Raw genomic sequence first — 20,210 nt, 5'->3', positions numbered from 1 at the left:
TTTATTTCTCTCAAAAATTTTTTTTTAAGATTTTATTTATTTATTCATGAGGGACAGAGAGAGAGAGAGAGAGAGAGAGAGGCAGAGACACAGGCAGAGGGAGAAGCAGTCCCCATGCAGGGAGCCCAATGTGGGACTCGATCCTGGGTCTTCAGGATTAGGCGCTGGGCCGAAGGCTGCACTAAGCCTTTGAGCCATCCGGGCTGCCCTGTTTTTTGTTTTTGTTTTTTTTAAAGATTTATTTGTTTTAGAGAGAAAGAGAGAGAGAACACAAATGGGGGAGAGGGCGGGGAGCATAAGGAAAGGGAGAGAATCCTCAAGAGGATTCCCAGCTGAGCACAGAGCCTGACATGGGGCTCAATCCCAGAACCCTGAGATCATGACCTGAGCCAAAATCAAGAGTCAAATGCTTAATTGACTGAGCCATCCAGGTGCCCCTGTTCTTTGTATTTCATATGACTCTACCAAAAAAACTGCTGAAATTTTGATAGGTATTTCATGTAATTTCTAGATCAGTTTAGGAAGGATCACCCTTTTAACAATATTGAGATTTCTAGTCTACGTACGTGGTACATCTCTCCATTTATTCAGGCCTTCAGATAAATACCTCTGCAAAGTTTTGTGGTTTTACTGTGTATTTCTTGTACTTCTTTTATTAAATGTATTCCCAAGTATTTATTTATTTTTGATGCTATTGTGAATGAAATTATTTTTTAATTTTATTTTTGGATTGTTTATTGTTAGTATATTGAAATACAATTAATTTTGTGGGTTTTTTTTTTATTCTGTGACCTTGCGGATCTGGTTTATTAATTCTAGTATGTTTCTGGAAATTCCATAGAGTTTTCTACATATAAGTTCATGTTGTACGTGAAGTACACAGTTGACCAGAAGTGGTGAGAGAAAATATTCTTCCCTGTTCCCAGTTTCAGCGAGAAAGCATTATTTTTTTCTGTTTTATTTACTTATTTTAACTTTTTAACTTGTGGTGAAATGTAAAAGTCATAACAAAATTTATCATTTTAAGAGTTTCTAAGTGTACAGTTCAGTGGCATTAAGTACCTTTGCATGATTGTGCGACCATCACCACCATCCATTTGTAGGACTCTTTTTAATCCCCCCAAACTGAAACTCTGTCCTCATTAAACACTAACTCTGCACTCCCCTGTCTTTCCAGCCCTGGACAACCACCATGCTATTTTCTTCCTCTACAAATTATACTGTTCTAGGTACTTCCTATCTGTGGAATCATACAGCATTTATCTTTTGGGGACTGGCTTATTTCACTGAGTGTAATGTCCTCCAGTTACCTCCATGTTGCAGCCTGTGTCAGAAGTTCCTTCATTTTAAGGGCGAACCATATTCCATCATATGTTCAGTCTTCACTCTTAACTATCATGCTGTCAGGTTTTCATAGATGCCCTTTACCAAATTGAGGGACTTCTTTTATTCCTAGTTTATTGAGAGAGTGTATCATGAATATAACTGGATTTTGAGCAATGATTTTCTGCAGCTATGAGGATCATGTGAGGTTTTTTTTATCTTTTATTCTATTAATATAGTGAATTATGTTAGTTGGATTTTGGATGTTAAAACAACATTGCATTCTGGGGATAAATCCTACTGGGCCATGGTGTGTAATCTGTGCTTCTAAGAGTTATAGAGTTCTAGCTCTTACGTGTAGGTCTGTGAGCTATTTTGAATTGCTTTTTCTATATGATGAAAGGAAGGTGTTCAGAATCATTATTTTGCATGTGGATATCCAGTTTCCCCAGTGCCGTTTGTTGAAAAGACTGTTCTTTCCCCCACTGAAAGATCTTGGCAGTCTTGCTGAAAATCCATTGACTGTAAAAGTAGGGTTTACTTCCGGACTCCCAGCTCTGATCCATTGCTCTGTATTTCGATCCTTTGCCACACTCTGTTTTGATTACTGTAACTTTGTAGTAAGTTTTGAAATCAGGAAGTATGAGTCCTCCAACTTTGTTCTTTTTCACTATTGTTTTGGATAATTTGCATCTGGCATTTCTTGAAGTCCTTTTAACTTTGTCACCTGGGAATAATTGCCACCACTCAGTTGTGATTTAGGGTTATGCACTGTGCCAGTGGTTCTTAAGCTTGGCAATACATAGAATCATCTAGGGAGCTACCAATAAAGGGCCCCATCCAAGACCAGTTGAATCAGAACCTCTATAATATGAGGCTGGAGCACTGTTAGAAGAACTGCCCAGCTAAGCTCAGCCCAATTTGCTGACTCTCAGAATAAGGAGAAAATGAAATGGTGGTTGTTTTAACTGCTGGGGCGATTTGTTACACAGCAATAGATAACTGATATGAAATGTGTATCCCAGTTTGAGAACCTTTCTAGAGGGTCTAACCTTGACTAGAGAGTTTTACTTTAATGCTTTGCTTTTGCTATAGGAATATATGATACAAATAGTGTCTTCTCTATCATGAAGTGGGGAAGGTAGAACTTTTAAGAAATTGCGCATGAGGTAGATATTTTAAAACTAAATTTTCAGAAAAGCTAAGCTTCCCTTGTGAAAGTTTCTTTTCTTCTCTAACAATTAGAACTATATAACTGACCAGGTTTTCCTTTTTGGTTTGGCTGGTAGTAAACAAAAAGTAAATAAGCAAGATTTAATTACAGCAACTATATAATTCCTTATAGCCTGTAATTCATGATTTTTCTTTTCCTTTTCTGTTATTATCTTTTATTTTAACTACTCATATTTATGTTATCTATGATCCTATCATTTTATTCAGATTTATACTTGGTCATGTTATTGTAGCTATCTTTGTGATAAATCACTTTATTTATTTATTTATTTATTTATTTATTATTTATTTATTTATTTATTATTTTATTTTAAGCAGGCTCTGTCCCCAACATGGGGCTCAAACTCATGACCCTGAGATCTAGAGTTGCATGCTCTACTGACTGAGCCAGCCAGGCACTCCTCTTTCTGGTAAATCACTTTAAACTCCTGGGGGAAAAAGTGGGGCATTAATAAATGCATATAAGACTTTGTCTTTTCATTTAGAGAGCCAGATATAGTGTGAAGAACTTTCCATTCTCCATTAATATATGTTTGGAGTGCCCAGGTAAGACATGATAACTGGATGAGGTAAGATGACCAGGCAGGAAAACCTAGGTAAACCTTTAATAACTTGATCAGGAATAAGGATCCAGTGGGACCTGTCTACCATTCTTTAGTCATCTACTGTGCAAGAAACTTGCCTAGACCAGTATATTAAAAAACTAGGCTGGGTAGCCCCATTGGCTCAACAGGTAGCACTGCCTTCAGCCCAGGGCATGATCCTGGGGTCCTGGGATCGAGTCCCACATCAGGGTCCCTGCATGGAGCCTGCTTCTCCCTCTGCCTGTGTCTCTTCCTCTCTCCCTCTCTCTCTCTGTGTCTCCCATCAGTAAATAAATAAAATCTTTTTTTTAATTTTTTATTTATTTATGATAGTCATAGAGAGAGAGAGAGAGGCAGAGACACAGGCGGAGGGAGAAGCAGGCTCCATGTACCGGGAGCCTGATGTGGGATTCGATCCCGGGTCTCCAGGATCGTGCCCTGGGCCAAAGGCAGGCGCCAAACCGCTGCGCCACCCAGGGATCCCCTAAATAAAATCTTTAAAAAATAAAAAATAAAAATAAAAAACTAGGCTGGATAAGGATGGCTGCAAGAGTTTGTGGACTTTGTGATTATTTTCACATCTGTAAAATGGATGGAACAAGCCTTCTTCACAGGATTGTTGAGAGGATTAAATGAGATAATATATTGAGAGCACCCCCCACAGAGTGGAACATAGGCAGGTTTGTAAATATTATCTCCTTTCTTCATCCTTTTCCTCAATTAGATGCTGTGAGAACTTACCAAAATTATATTTGTTATACAAAAAGAATGTAATTTGTTGAGTGTGCAGATGAACTTTGCCATGTCTTGGTCAGAGGCAATTTCTGATCTTTTTTTTGGGGGGGGTAGGGAGTAGGGGGGAGGGGAGAGCAGGGAATGAGAGGCAGAGCACCTCTTGTGGCTCATGATAAACACCAAACAGCTTTGTGTGGAATCATCATCCTGAGATCTTGCATAGCAGAAACTTTTTTTTTTTTGAGGGTGGGGGGAAGGGCTAAGGGAGAAGGAGAGAAAGAATCTCAAGCAGACTCCTTGCTGAGTCCAGAGCCTGAGGGGATCGATCTCATGACCCTGAGATCATGACCTGAGCTGAAATCAGCAGCTGGTCCCTCAACCAACTGGGTCTCCCTGGCGCCCCAAAGAGCAGAAACATGTTGATGCTGGAAGACATTGGAAGAGAAAGTAGCAGGGGAAGTGGTGGGTGTGGAATGAGAATTGCCAGCAGCTGCCTTTCTTACGGAGTAGTGAAGAGGCAGCAGAGACCAGACCTCTCGCCAGCTCTCCAGACTGCTCTTCCTTGTGCAGCAGGCCCTCTCTGCCACACGCCTCACTCTTCTTCCTCACCCCTCACCTTCTCAGTCGTGACACCAGCATGCCAAGAGCTGGGTCCCACAGCCCTTTAGGAATTGCCCCAATACCCTCCACTTCTGATTGTCCTTGTTCTGCCTGGCTTGCTCGTGATAAACTGATAATTTTTTAAAAAAGATTTTATTTATATATTAGAGAAAGAGAGCATGAGCAGGGGAAGGGAGAGAGGGAGAAGCAGACCCATCGCTGAGCACGGAGCCCAACTTCAGGCTCCATCCCAGGACCCTGGGATCATGACCTGAGCTCAAGGCAGACACTTAACCAACTGAGCCACCCACGCTCACCCACCTTGTCCTAAACGGACAAATTTTTTAAAAATGGAGATGGGGTTGGCAAGAGACATTCTTCTTTTGGTGTTACTGGTTCTCTGAAGGGTACAGCTGAGCTTGAAGACTTTTGGTTCAGTTGTTCCTGGGACTGCTCATTCTGCCTCAATCCTATTTTACAATAAACTAACCCAATTTATGTTCGTATTTTAAGATGAAGAGGAATTGCCTGTGCAGGGGCTTCCTTTGCTACATATGTAGTGTGGAGAAATCTCAGGCTTTCCCTCAAATTTTCCATTTTTGTTCTCACCTCCCACGCACAGCAACGTAGACCTATAGGGAGTTATCCCCAACCCACCCCTCATTTCATGCCTTGGCACGTGCTGCTCGCTCTCCCTGGAATGCTGTCCTGACGTTGGGATGCCATGAGAGCGTCTACTCATTGTTGAGTATTCACATTTCATTTTCACATAAAGGCTATCACCACCCTCCGACCCTTACTCACTTCTGCTTTCTGTGCCCTCATCAGACTTTGTTTACTCAGGCAGCAGTCTCCCATGCTTTACCGAGAGTTCCCTGAATACAAAATCTCTGGACTATTAGAATTTATATTCCCAACGCTAGGCCGTCCCTCGTACATGTGGGTGTGATAGACATTTCTGCAATTTTATGTTAAAAAGAGAAAAAAAACAACTCAGGAGGGGCATTTCTGAACGTAAATGTAGCTCCACAGGTTAACCCTCCAGAGCGGAGATTTTCCCATCTTAGTTATTGCTGTTAAAATGAGAATGACACCCTTTGGGGGACACTCCCCAAAAAGCTAGTAAATTCTCTCCGTTTTTATTTACCTATAGGGTGGCATGGTACCATAAAATAATTACACATGGGAAGTATGTAATATGCTGGATCATTAAAGATGTGATGCTAATTGAATCTACCTCCCTGCAAGGGTGTCTCTTAGCAGTTAGTGTTTAGGGCCAGCTGTGGGGTGTAGCTGCAGAGTACAGTTTAAATCAGAAGAAAGCTGATTTCATGAAAATGGAAGGAAAGAAAGCAAACTAGCCGTCATATCAAATTTACCCAAATGCCACTTAGACTGAAGGACGTACATGTCCTTTTTTAAGGCCCTCTCTTAATTTTTCACCAGTATGACTGTATTCATTACTCCTTTTTTATTTGTGCTTTTCAGGTGGCCTATTTCATTTATTTTTTTAAAGTTAGTTAACTTATTATTAGTAGTCATCTTTACACTCCACTTGGGGTTCAAGCTCATGACCCAGAGATGGAGCCACATGCTTTTCCCACTGGACCAGCCAGGTGCCCCTCAGGTGGCCTATTTCATTTAGTAGGTTTAAACCTTTAAGGACAGGTCCGATTTGCAGGCAGATCGCTCCTCAGTTCAACAGTGGATAGCCCTGGAAATCGGTTCATCATCCAACCGAAAGTTTAAAATCATCCGGATGAAATGGCAGATGTGTTCAAAGAGGCCTGAAGCAAAAGGACCACGTGTGCTCTGTTTTCAACACATCCCTGTCTTAAAATTGAACTTAGACCTCATTAGTGTTCCACGGGGGTCGCTTTTTCCTCTCCCCGTACCCACCTCGAGCTTCTTTCTGCAGCTTAGAGTGAACTGGAAATCTCTGGACTCCACCAGCATATTCTGAGTATCTCCCATGTGCCAAGCACTGCAAAGTACTTTATCTCAGTGCTCATGCCATTCTAGAGACGGGTTGTGACACCACAGTGCTGGGAGCCAGGAGATGGAGGAGGGTGCTGGGCTGCGCTACCCTGGTACAGCTGGTGAACCCCTGCACCCCTGGGGGAAGATTTAAAGGCACATCCCATTGTGGAGGGGGTGTGACTGTGTGTCACTTTCTCTCATGATAGCAAAGTTTGTAATGCTGTAGAATAGGAAGCAGATGTATTTTGTCTTAAAAAGCAAATGAAAAGGGTATGCAAGCCATACTACCTCGTGTGTGTGTGTGCGCGCGCACAGAGAGAGCCTGGAAGAGTAAACATAAAGCTAAGCATGCTCTTGGGCATCTGTCAGCTGAGACAGTTCTGTTTTTTTTTTTTTTTTTTTGAGATTTTATTTATTTATCCATGAGAGAGGCAGAGACACAGGCAGAGGGAGAAGCAGGCTCTGTGCAAGGAGCTCGGCGTAGGACTCGATCCCAGGACCCCAGGATCATGCCCTGAGCCGAAGGCAGGTGCTAAACCGCTGAGCCACCCAGGTGCCCCAGCTGAGACAGTTTTAAATAACATTCCCATATTTGATAAGGGACTTTAGCTTCGACATGGCAAAGGAAATAAGTGCCACCAGTATGATAAAACTTGGGCAGAGAAAGTCACCTTCAAGCCATTATCTTGGCATCTTAGGGGTGGCCCAGAGAGCCCAGGGATCAGTCTCATAACTCTAAGGGTCAATGCTCTCCCATATTTGCTGGAGCAAATCTTCCCTGCCAGTGATGATGATGATGATGATGATGATGATGATGATGATGATGATTTTGTGTCTAGACATATTTTGGAGCCTAAGACAAAACATCTTTGGAATAAAAGGCTGGCCCTCACCTTTCACTGTCCCAGTAACCACCCAGTCCAAAGAGTGCCATATCTCCATTGCTTTTCTCTTTCCTCCTCGCATCTGCCAATTCTTGTTTCGTTTCATTTTGTGAAATTGTTTTATTGTGGTAAGATATAGATCAATAACAGAATTTGCCATTTGCCATCTTAACCACAATGTTGTGCAAGCACCACTATTGGTCTCCAAAACTTTTGCACCACCCAAGCAGAAACTCTGTAAGCATTAAGTCATAACGCCCCATTCTCCCTGTTTCCCAGCCCCTGGTAACCTCCATCACACTTTCTGTGTCTATCAATTGGCTTATTCTAGATGTTTCATATCGGTGGGACCATCCAATACTTGATCTTTTGTGTTTGGCTTATTTCATTTTGTGTAATCTTTTCAAGATTCGTCCATGTTGTATCAAAACTTCATTCCTTTTTTAGGACTAAATAATATTTCATTATATATATATATACAATGTTTTGTTTATCCATTCATCTGCTGATGGATGCTTGGGTTATTTCTATCTTTTGGCTATTGTGAATAATGCTGCAATAAACATTGGTGGACAAGTATCTGTTTGAACACTTGTTTGCAGTTCTTTTGGGTATATACCTGTGAGTGCAACTTCTGGGTCATATGGTAATTATATGTTTAGTTTTTGAGGAAACACCAGATTTTCACAGTGGTAGCACCATTTTTCATTCCCATTCCAATTTCTCCGCATCTTCACCCACACTTGTTTTCTGTTTTTTATTTGTTTGTTTTTGGTAATGGCCATCCTAATAGATGGGAGGTGGTATCTCACTGTGGTTTTGATTTACATTTCCCTAATGATTAATGATGTTCAACATCTTTTTATGTGTTTGATGGCCGTGTGTATATCTCTTTTGGAAAAATGTCTATTTAAGTCCTTTCCCATTTCTTGAATTTGGTTGTTTGTCTTGTTGAGTGTTAGGAGTTCTTTATATAATCTAGATAGTAAACCTTTATCAGATATTTGATCTGGAAATATCTTCTTCCATTCTATAGGTTGTCTTTGTTTTCTTGATAATGTCTTTGGTCCACAAAAGTTTTTATTTTTTAATGGATAGATCTGATATATGTTTTTCCTTTGGTTGCTTGTGCTTTTGGTGTCATACCTAAGAATCCATTGCCAAATCCAAGGCCATAAAGATGTACTCCTGTGGTTTTTTCCTAAGAGTTTTATGGTTTTAGACCTTATATTTAAGTCTAAATATAAGGAGCTGGGCAGAGGGTTTTAGAACAACCTTCCAGAATGGCTGCTTCCCTTTGTCTCTGCTGCTTGAGATTTCTCCAGAGACAGTCCCTTGCCTATTTCCTTGCAAACCCACACTATGGCAGCCTCATTAATGCAGATGGACATGCTGAAATATGGACAGATTGGAATGATATGTCCAAGTTTTTCCAATATGGATGGAGATGTACCACTAATGAGAATTCCTATTCACATCATACCCTGATGGGAAACTGGAACCAGGAAAGATATGACCTAAGGAATATCGTGCAGCCCAAACCCTTGCCTTCCCAGTTTGGACACTATCTTGAAACAACGTATGATATGAGCTATAACAACAAAAGGCCACTTTCAACTCATAGATTTAAGAGAGAGCCTCACTGGTTTCCAGGACATCAGCCTGAGCTGGATCCTCCTCGATACAAATGCACAGAAAAGTCAACTTGTATGGCTAGCTACTCAGAGCCTCCCCTTGGGCAATACTCTGCCTGTGTGTGGAATCCTAGTAACTGCCAATTTCAGGGTCCAGGATTCTAAGAAAGAATAAGAAGCTTAATTTCTCCAGAGTAAATTGTAGGAGGGAACACATTCTAAGCACAAGTAAGAATTTAGCTGACTATAATACAGTTTCACTTTCTGAATAAAGCACAGAAAATATTCCCTAAAAAAATAAAATAAAATAAATATAAGGAGCTGATCCATCTGAGTTAATTTTTGTATATAGTGTATGATAGGAGCCCAACTTCATTCTTTTTCATGTGGAAATCCAATTTTCCCAGCATCATTTGTTGATAAGACCATTTTTTCCCCCATTGAATGGACTTGGCACACTTGTTGAAAATCATTTGACTGTAGGTACATGAGCTTATCTCTAGACTCTCAATTCTATTCCATTGGTCAACATGTCTATCCTTATGCCAGCACCATAGTCATTTAGTCATTTAATTCTGTAGTTTTGTGATAAGTTTTGAAATGTGAGTCCTCCCTATTTGTTCTTTCTCAAGACTCTTTATTTTTCATGGCTCCTTGCAACTCTATATGAACTTGAGGGTCAGCTTTTACATTTTTTTCAAAAAAGACCTGCTAATTCTTCTTTGTTCTCATCCGTTGAGGAGAATTCAAACAACTGCCTTCCTCCCCAAGGGTCACCCCAGTACCAGCTCCTCTCAGGCCCTCTGCATGATCCTTATCACAGGTGCTAGTCTCACTCGCTTCCCAGGACAGGTTAATCATCTCCTTGGATGCGGACTGCTAAGGGTTGGTCCATTCAACCCTTTTATCAACATTGTACATATAAGGATAAGCCAAATTTGAGTTCCCACATATGAAGCTCCTTTTGGAGGGTTAAGAATCCCCTCTAACTTGGGGCTAATTTTTTTTTTTTTTGAGCAGTCTTAAGGAAGCACAGGGCAAACTGGTGGGATTGGGACTTAGAGGCCATTTCTATGGATTGAAATGAATATCTTATATTTCACCCCTGCCCTTTTTGCCCACTAACTCCAGTTATATGGACCTTTGGGGTGTTGGCTATTGTCTCAGCATTAATTTGTTAAGCACCTAATATGCACTGGTGTTCATGGTGTAACATAAGACGTTCCAGATTCACAACCTCAAGGACTTTAGAGTCTCATGGGGGAGTTTGCACGGCATACGAATATTCTAAACATCTCAAGCATGGGCATGATACCTTATTTAATGTCATACGCATCTTGTAGTATAAATATGTGTGATTAGGACTCAGCAAGGGAGAGTGCCACACAAGCTGTAGTGCCACCAAGAGGTGTGTGGACATGGGAGTATATAAATTGGGCCTTGAAAGGGGGATAGAATTTCAGAGGCAGAGAAGAAGGGAGAGGACATCCTAGTAGGTTCAAGTGGTGTGATTAGGGGAGATAACCACAGAATCCAAGACATGGTGGGAGTGAATTTAATTCCTCTGCTAACCAATAAGAATCTTTCTTAGTGCAACCCACTCCTATTCAAGTGCAGGGTAGACCCAGCTGCAAGGTGGGGACAAATTGAGAAGGCCCTGAATCAAAAAGAATTGTTTGGAGTCACTGGTGTCCCAGGACCTATGAGATCATCTTATGCAGCTTTGGTAACCACTGCCTTTCCAGTTTCGAGAGGACTCATTGTTCTCCAGGCAGAAAATGGCCCTCACAGATGCTTTGGCTGGTCCAAGTGCTTGACACAACCCCTCCCCACCCAGGCACACCCATCTGTCTCCAGCTTTTATTCTGTGGCCACCACCCTGGTCAAGACTCAAGTCACTCCACACCTGGAATGACTGAAACGGTCTTTCACCTGACCTCTCTGCCCCCAGGCTCACCTCTGCTCCAAACCACAGGGCAGACGTTGCCATCTAATGTGCTTGCAACGACATCAATGCCATGGTCTTCCTTTGCTCAAGAGTGTCTGGGGGGAAAAAAAAAAAAGAGTGTCTGGGGCTTGGATCTGAACTTCTCTCCATGATCTTTCTCATTTTATGTGTTCCATAAACTTCCTGCTGTGCCATAAACAAAGAAATCTCATGCGCTTTATTTATTCAGTTTTTCAACCATTTCCTGGCCATCTACTATACCTTTGGCATAGGCGGTGTGATGGGCTGAAGTGTGTTCCCTCAAAATTCATACATCAAAGTCGTCTCCCCCAGCACCTTAGAATGTGACTATATTTGGAGACAGGGTCTTTAAAGAGGTGATTAAGTTAAAATGAGGTCAGGAGGGTAAACTCTAATCCAATCTGACTGCTGTGCTATCACAACAGGAGGGGGTTAGGAACAGACATGCACAGAAGGAAGACCACACGAAGACCCCAGGAGAAGAAGGCATCTGCATGCCAGGGAGAGATGTTCCAGGAGAAACCTGGACTTGATCATGGAATTCCAGCCAACAGAACTGAGAAAATAAATTTGTGTTGTTTAAACTCCCTACTCTGTTGTGACAGCCCTAGAAGGTGCACACAGGCACCTTTGCAAGGCCTGCCTTGCAGGAGCTACTCTTTTCTGCTCTCACGCCACACTTTTTCCCTCCACTCCCCTCCACTGCTCCTCTCGTCTGTCCTCATGTAGCCTGACTCCCTCCCCAAGCCCAACTCAACCCTTTCATGCCTCTTCTCTGACCACCCCAGCCAGTGGGGTGCTCTCTCCTCCAATTACATAACACCTATTCCAATTTATTCTCTCATTCTCTCTTGTGCATTGTCTTCTCCCTCGAGATCATAAAACTTCCCAAGAGCAATGTACATGTGACTTTCCCCTTATCTCCCATGAAGAGAGAGAGCTAAGGTGTGAAGGAAGGAACCAAGAGTGACTCATCTCTGTGCATTTACTGAAGTAGGTGAACATCAGTATGGTGGTGCATACATAGTAAGATAGTAAAGGCTGAGTGAGGAAAAGATTTGGGCACTTATATGTCCCTCTTTATCCATGGGGGATACGTTCCAAGAACCCCATGGATGACTGAAGCCACCCAACACTATAGATACTGTTTTTTCCTATACACACATGCCTATGATGAAATTTAATTTATAAATTAGACATGGTAAGGGATTAGCAACTGTCATCTTGCCTGGGACAGTGTGGGGCTTGCCAATCTTGTTCCCCTGGTTGCCTCACCAAATGGCAATGATAGAGATCTTGGCCTGGATGATGGACCTATGGATGGCAATGGTTACCTCTGGAGCACATAGCACCCAGACCGATGTGTCCATTGTGAAAGCTGATGGGCAAAAAATGCCTTGCCAGCACTGCTCTGCCTTATATGGGCAGACTCTTCAAAACCTCATCCTTGAGAGATGCCCACAGGAAAAAGTCAATGACCTCAGAGTCCTTGATGGGCTGGAAGAAGAGACAGGTCTCCTCTCCAGACGTGAACGTCATGTCCTTGACCAGGTGGCCCAGCTGGGTGATGGGGGTCCACTCCTTGTCCTTGGCCTTGCCTCCACCACCTCCCTTTCCAGAGCCCTCCCACAGCACTGGCATCGTCCACCATTCTGTCCTCCTTTCCTGGAGGAGAAGCTGCCACATTCTTTTAAATATGCACAGTATTCCTTGTATTTCTCTCACTCTTTTTAGCAGAAAAACATCAATGACATTAATTTTCTTAAAACTCTTAAAATGTATAAGGTGGGTGAATATATACTTTATTCCAAGACTGGTTTAGGTTGCCTTCAGAGAGAGGGAGGATTAGAACTCAAACTTTATATGGGAAGGACCACAGAAGCCACCCCCTAGAGTTCCCATGTTTTAGAGATATAAAAACAAAGACCTGGAGAATTTCACCACTTTTCCAAGATCATTCCAATGGTAAATGCTCAAACCAGTGAAGGATCCAAACCTCCCGGGTCATTCGCACTATATCACAGCGCTGCCAAAACAGAGACCAAGCATCCCTTCCCTGGGATTGCTATGCTGGGTTCTATTCCTTTAGCCTAATGTCGTTTTTATTAACAAGAAATAAAATAAAAAAAAACAGAACTAAATATGACCCTAGAGGTCAGTTGCTCTGACCTCATCTTGTAGATGAGCAAACTGATGTATCGGGGGGTGGGTTCTGAGCATGATAAATATGTCATACAATGAAATCATATAGTATGTGGGCTTGATTGTCAGGCTTTGATTAAATTCATAAATCTGGGGGCACCTGGGTGGCTCAGTCAGTTGAGCATTCAGTTCTTGATTTCAGCTCAGGTCATGATCTCTGGGTCATGGGTTCAAACCCTGCATTGGGCCCCATGCTGGGTGTGGAGCCTACTTAAAAATATAAAAATAAAATAATAAGTCTGACGATGTTCACCTACTTCAGTCCCTTCAATAGCTTCTTGTTACGTGAAGCCCACACTCCTTCCCACGGCCTCAAAGATCCATTCCTACCTGGCCCCTATGGCTCACCTATTGTCCATTTTGCTCACCGTGTTTGTGCCACACTGTCCTCCTTGCTGTTCTTTAAACAGCCAATTATTTTTTTTTTTAAGATTTTATTTATTCATGAGAGACACAGAGAGGCAGAGTCACAGGCAGAGGGAGAAGCAGGCTCCCTGCAGGGAGCCCAATGTAGGACTCGATCCTGGGACTCTGGGATCACGCCCTGAGCCAAAGGCAGACGTCTGCTCAACCGCTGAGCCACCTGCGCATCCCAACAGCCAAGTATCGATTGAGAATCTATTTAGTGTAGGATCAACTGGCAGACGTTAGAAGAAATACAATGCTGGTCTTTGATGAACTTCTAAAAATAAGAGTAGGGGTGAGGAGTAGGATTCATTCTTTCATTCACTCATTCAATAGAAATTATTATCTGCATATTCATTCTAGGTCCAGAGTGCAGCACTGTGGAAATCAAGGCCAACAAGACAAGGACCTCGAGTTCAGGAGGGAGGAGAGCCAGCTAAATTAGCTAGAAAGTAGCATGGACTGGAGCACCTGGGTGTCTCAGTCAGTGGGGCGTCTGACTTTTGGTTTTGACTCAGGTCATGACCTCAGGGTTGTGAGATCAAGCCCTGCGTGGAGCCCACACTCGGACTACATGTTGGGATGATTGGAATAAAGAGAGGAGCTCCCTACATTTCCTGGGGGGCCACGGAGGCTTCTCAGAGAAGGTGCCAGCTGGGCTGTGTCTTGAAGAATATGAGGAGTTAGTAGATGTGGAAAGCATCAAGGAGTGAAGTGGAGGTGGGTCAGGATGATTAGAAGCTTGGAGAACAGCGTGTGCAAGGCTTGGGTCTGTGCAAGGGTTTGCCACACTTGGTAGACTGCTCGCTTTTCTATCTTGGGGGCTCCTCAGAGCAGGAAGAGGTGTAGCTGGGCCACGACATGTACAGCCTTACAGGCTAAGCAAAAAATAAAATAAAAGCAACCAATAACAAAATTTTATTCTGACAGTTATTGCCTTTGAAAAGTATAAGTGGGATCATACCGGTTTTTTATAGAGCTCATTGGTGGTGCAAAGAGTGCTGAGCTTTATTCTTGGGTCACCACAGCCAGGGTCCAGGTAGGAAATTGTTTTATTAATTCAAGCAAAAAAAACCATAACTGTTTACTTTTATGAGTGTCTACCACATATGCTAGGATTTCTGTGTAAAATTTTGGAGAGTTTTAATTTTGTTTGTTTACCTTCTGCAGGCGACAAAATTGATGTTCCAGAGAAGCTGAACAACCTTGCCGGAGTCACACAGGTGATGAGCAGGGTGCAGATTGCAGGCTGTCTGCCTCGGTGCCAAATGGAAAGTTCTGCTCCAGCTCCCCTAATGGGAACGTCCAGAGCTAATGCAGGGCAAGGGAGGATAACCAGAGAGGACAGAAATGAGAGTGATCTCAAAGGCAGATTTTTGAGGACCCCAGTGGGAGGTGAAAAAGAGGAAGGCATCTGGAATTGTCCAAAGTTTCTGACCTGAACAACAAGAGGTGGTGGCATTTGCTGTGGTGGGAGAAGGAAGCGGGGGCCGGTGAAAGGAAAGGAGCACAGGCTGCACAATGTTACAGGGCAGAAAAGGATGGATGCCATGGGGAGCTCGCAGCGCCAGGCAGGTGCACAAAAGTGAGGCAGGGCACCTGGTGAAAGGTATTGGGGAAGGGTCCAAGTAGGCCAGATCACTTTAGATTAGGATAAAAGCATTTTGGCCAGGTGACACTGCAAGGGAGAACATTCTAGAGAGAAGAAACAGCGAAGCATGAGGTTATATTGAGGGAAAGGCAGGGGTAGGTTTTGAGGAAGGTGCACCCACTCTCTGTGGCTTTCAATGACAGAAGAGTGAGGCACTTTGGGCCAACGAGGAGAAATCCTTGACTGGCCTTGAGGAAGGGAAATCTGTCAGGGTTGATCTAGGTTGATTTGGAATGGGTGGGGAATGGAAGTGGGGAGTCGCTAGTGGGTGGGGAATAGTGCCAGGAAGAGGTAGCAGAGTGGGATCGGGTGGGGGCATGGAAGTGGGACAGAGGAGGGCGGTGTGAAGAGATCAGTGCACATGGGGTGACATGCTTTCATGACTAGATGTGAGGCTGAAGAATGAGGAAGTCATCCGAGATCTTTTTTTTTTTTTTCCGAGATCATTTTGAAAGTTTTGAGCTATGGTTGAAAGAACTCAATTTGGGGATCCCTGGGTGGTGCAGCAGTTTGGCGCCTGCCTTTGGCCCAGGGCGCGATCCTGGAGACCCGGAATCGAATCCCACATCGGGCTCCCGGTGCATGGAGCCTGCTTCTCCCTCTGCCTATGTCTCTGCCTCTCTCTCTCTCTCTCTCTCTCTCTGTGACTATCATAAATAAATAAAAAAAATAAAAATTAAAAAAAAAAGAAAGAATTCAATTCTGTTTTGGCGACCCTGACTTATGACAGCGATCACCTCTCTGGACAGCGTGGCCAGAGGAAGGTTGGAAGTTTGTCTGGAGAAAGGTCAAGACCAGAGGTAAAGGTCTGGGGTCATCCTCATGGAGGTCACAACTGAAGTCATGACAGGGGTTCACATTGTCGAGGGCTGAGTGGACAGACACAGAGCAAGGGGCCGGAAACAGCCTGGTGGCTCAGCCCGTGGATGGAGAAGGAGGTGGAGAGGAGAATCAGGGCAGAGGGGAGGTTCAGAAGTCTGAGAGACGAACTGCAAAGAGGAGGTGACAGAAAGAAAACGTCACTTCAAAACCCAGACCTTTGACAATTTACTACGCTGCCATTGCTCTAGCGCGTCCACCTAAGGGTACGTACGCATCTTTTCTCCTTTATACTGTTATGACACACTGGGACTTCTTTTAAAAGACTTTTTCCTTCTCTCTCCTTTTCTCTGCCATTGTGATGTGTCCAGTCGACTGTTCCTTGCCATGTCTTCTCACAAGACTTTCAGGATCAAGCGATTCCTGGCCAGGAAACCAAAGCGGGATCATTGCATCCTCCAGTGGACTTGGATGAAAACTGGAAATAAAATCAGGTACAACTCCAAGAGGAGGCATTGGAGAAGACTGGGGTCCGAGGGGATGGCACATGAGATGGCACACATATTTGTACTGCGTGAAGGTCACGTGCTCCTATCCTATACCTGAACAATAGACATGTTTTATTGGGGAAATGATTTTTCTACTACTGTGCTTCTGCACCAGTAGTTTCGTCCAATAATAAGTATATGAAACCTTTTGAAAAAGAAAAATAAAGAAAGAATAAAGAAGAAAGAAAAAAAAGAAAGAAAGAAAGAAAGAAAGAAAGAAAGAAAGAAAGAAAGAAAAGAAAGATTTTTCCAAGTACGAACAGAGAACAAAAGAGAACACAGCAAACAGCAGATTTGCAAGGTATAACCAGATTATTCCGAGGGCCTTGTGGGTTTCCTCCCAAAGGGGAGGGGGGCTCTCCATACCATGGCCTTGAAGGTGGTATAGCTTCTTCGGGTCCCTGTTTGGGCTCCCGTCTTCCAAATATTTGACTGGCTATTCCTACTTGACTGGCTTCCTTCTGGCTGCCTTACACAGGAGTCCCTTCCTTGACTCTTGGCATCTGAAGTCTGGACAGGAAAGCTGCCCACCCCGGGGCCTCACTTCTCTTCCCATCGTGAGTGACCTCTTGTCCTGGTCGGTGACACTAGGAATCACATCACTCTTCCAATGAGACCTTGACTCTCCCCAGGGCCAGGAGTACAGTGATGGGTTAAAGGGATGAGATAATAGAGCGTGGGCTTGAAATGTCTGACAGCAGAAGGCAGGGTTCCCTCAGAGTCAGATGTAGCAACCACTGTCATGGTTGAGGAGGCCGGAGCAGAGAAAGAGCCTCTGGACGATGATAGAAGGGGACTGGTAGGAAGGCAGGCTTGACCAGAGCAACTGCAAGGGATTTCAGAGGGAGCGTGGAGGCCGTGGAAGCCGGAGACATCTGGCCTCTTCTCTCCTACCTTGGAAGTATTGTGATTCCTTCCTTCTTCCTCACCCCCCGCAACACGGCCACTCCCAGTCCCTCCTGGTCACTGGTCTTGGTGGTTCGGCCAGGCAGAAGCAGAGACATTTCCGGTCCTCGGGGACTCCCTGCCCTCTGCGAGGTGGGGAATCCCTCTGCCTTTCTGAGCACCAAGCAGCTCTCGAGGCCCGGTTGGAATGCACACCCTGGTCAGAGTTTCCATCCTTTTCCATCTGTCCTTCCCTGGCTTGCTCCTCTGGCTTGCGGCGGGCTCTGCTTCCTCTACTTCTGCTCTCCTGTGGAAGTCCTAAACCAGGACTTTGAGTTCAGCTGTGCAAGGACAGGAGAATCACAACGGGAAAAAAGGTGCAAGCATACAAGTTTCCTTTGCTTCTGTTTTTGGAATCCATGTTATCACAAGAGACAGTAGAGCAAACCTGATAACGTTTACTAAACGATGGATTTTCAGGCTACGGATCTTAATTTCTTCTTACTAACAGCCAGACTGTTTACCCCCAAAACTACCAATCATGCCACTCTTTCTTCCAGGGCTACCAAGCCTCTTTCTGTTGAAGATGTTACAAAGAAGTGACTGTGTCCAGGTCTCGCTGTCACATTCCACGTAAGTATGACAAGACCAGTGCTCATTCTCAGCCTCAACGTCCTCTAGGAAGTTCCAGGATGTGTCTAGTAGCAGACAGTTCTCTCTTTCCCCTGAGAACTATTTTCAAGATAACTATTTGTCTCTTACTCCCTGTGCTTATTGCAGTAAATCTTCTTGTGGCTCTCGTGGGTCTTGGGTGACAGGGCTATGCTTTAGGTAGCCACTCACGGGAATAGGATGCAAAAGATTTGGATTCTAAATTCTGACACTAATGAATAGATGAGCCTCGGTAAGTCATGTCCTCTCTCTGGGGCTCAATTCTCTCATCCATAAATAAAAGGCCTGGGTAAAATCAATGATGTGCTAGTAAATCTTTAATAACTAGCTCTTGGTGGAAGAGGCGGGGAGAAAGAAACCCTGATTTGTAGTGTTTGTTAATTTCTGTGGTGTAAATATCCCAGCAAAGTCAACTGGCTTATAAATTTCCTGAAAATTTAGCCTTGGGCCCTGGTGAGACAGCACCCATCAGTTTTAATACAACTTTGGATAAGATCAATAATATACATATTTTAATCCAGATACTCTTTGATATTATAGATCTAAAAGTCCCTTCCAGCCTTACAATGCCACAATTCTATGATTCTGACACTGGATGGCTTTTTTTTTTCTTTTTAATTGTCAGGCTACACCCAAAACCTAATTCACAGCACTCACTTGCTGCGTAAGTTCGCTGGCATCCTGATTGAAGGTGGCTTTGGTCCAGATTTGGAGCTATCCTCCCTCTTGAACAAGCAGCTCTGGTCAGAGGCCTTTGAACTCAAAGGATTCTGAAGCTCTCATGGCCTGGGAGTTGGGACCCTGGGTCTTGAAACTCCAGGAGTCATTTTAGAGTGGTTCCTGCCTTCAGCCGAGTGGTCAGATGGTTTGTGATTCACCACCATGTGATCTCAGCCACTGTTTCCCAGGATGCCTGGAAGCGAGGAAGGCCTGAGAGCAGAGAGCAGAGAAAAAACAGGGAGGAGAAGGAGACATGCCTAGGGTAGGGCTCATGCTGAGTCGTCAGCGGGTGTGAGTCACTCCTGTCTCCTCTGGCAGCCACACCTTTTGCCCAAGTTCTGAATGCCAGGTGGAGAATTTGCCTGCACCAAGCTCTCTTGATCAAGTTGGAGCAGGTTTCCCAAGGGATCATTCCCATTAAATTAATGGAATCAAAATAAGCTGATCTCTCTTGAAATGTGATTTATGTATTTCCTTTTTGTTTCCTAAGTGTTTACAGGGACCCCTGAAAGTTAGATGACAGAAAAGAGGAAGAAACATACTTTGATATCCAGGGGGTTGGAGATTGGCAGATGGAGGTGGGTGGTGGGTGGTGGGGCAGTTCATATTATCCATTCCTGCCCTCCCATCCTCCTCACCAGCTTGCTAAAGAAACCAAGCTGAGTGCAGTGAGGAGTGCAAGGGCATGAATCTTCATGAGTTACTGTATTAGAATCAGGATCTTCCATTTTATGTGTGTGTGTGTGTGTGTGTGTGTGTGTGTGCATCTGCACACAGGTGCCTGCAACCAATACGGAATTGAGAAGAAAAGGTCTAGGGGTACCTAGGTGGCTCAGCTGGTTAAGCCTCTGACTCTTGGTTTCTTTCTTTTTTTCTTAAGATTTTATTTATTTATTCATGAGAGACACACAGAGAGAGAGAAAGAGAGAGAGAGAGAGAGGCAGAGACACAGGCAGAGAGAGACGACTCTTGGTCTCATGGATCCTGGGATCAAGCCGAGAGTAGAGCCCAGCATCAGACTCCACACTCAACTAGGAATCTGCTTGAAGTTTCTCTCCCTCTGCCCCTCCCCCAACTCTCTCTCTCTCTCTGTCTCTCTAAAGTAAATAGATTTTTTAAAAAAAAGAAAGAAAAAGAAGAAGGTCTGGAAGGGAAAGATTTAGCATATAACTAGCTTTTAAACCTCACCTCCATCAGGATCTACCTATCAATCAAAAACAAAAATGACTATTTTTGAGGATGTGGAGAATGCAAACCGGGGGCACTGTTGGTGGGAATGCAAAAATACAGTGCAACAGCTGGACAATTAGTTGTGATGAGTCCTGAAAATATTAAACATAGAATTACCACATGACCAGCAATTCCA

At 43.7% G+C, this 20,210-nt stretch overlaps 1 pseudogene; it reads left to right on the top strand.

Moving 5' to 3' along the window:
• The first annotated feature begins 8,622 nt into the window (after positions 1–8,622).
• Positions 8,623–9,138, top strand: LOC112920440 (cilia- and flagella-associated protein 68 pseudogene; annotated as a pseudogene).
• The last annotated feature ends 11,072 nt before the right edge of the window (positions 9,139–20,210 follow it).

The sequence above is a fragment of the Vulpes vulpes genome, chromosome 12 (assembly GCF_048418805.1).
Source record: "Vulpes vulpes isolate BD-2025 chromosome 12, VulVul3, whole genome shotgun sequence".
In the NCBI taxonomy this organism is placed as follows: Eukaryota; Metazoa; Chordata; class Mammalia; order Carnivora; family Canidae; genus Vulpes; species Vulpes vulpes.
The sequence above is the reverse complement of the archived record's forward strand: the minus strand, read 5'-3'. Positions and strand labels throughout refer to the sequence as shown.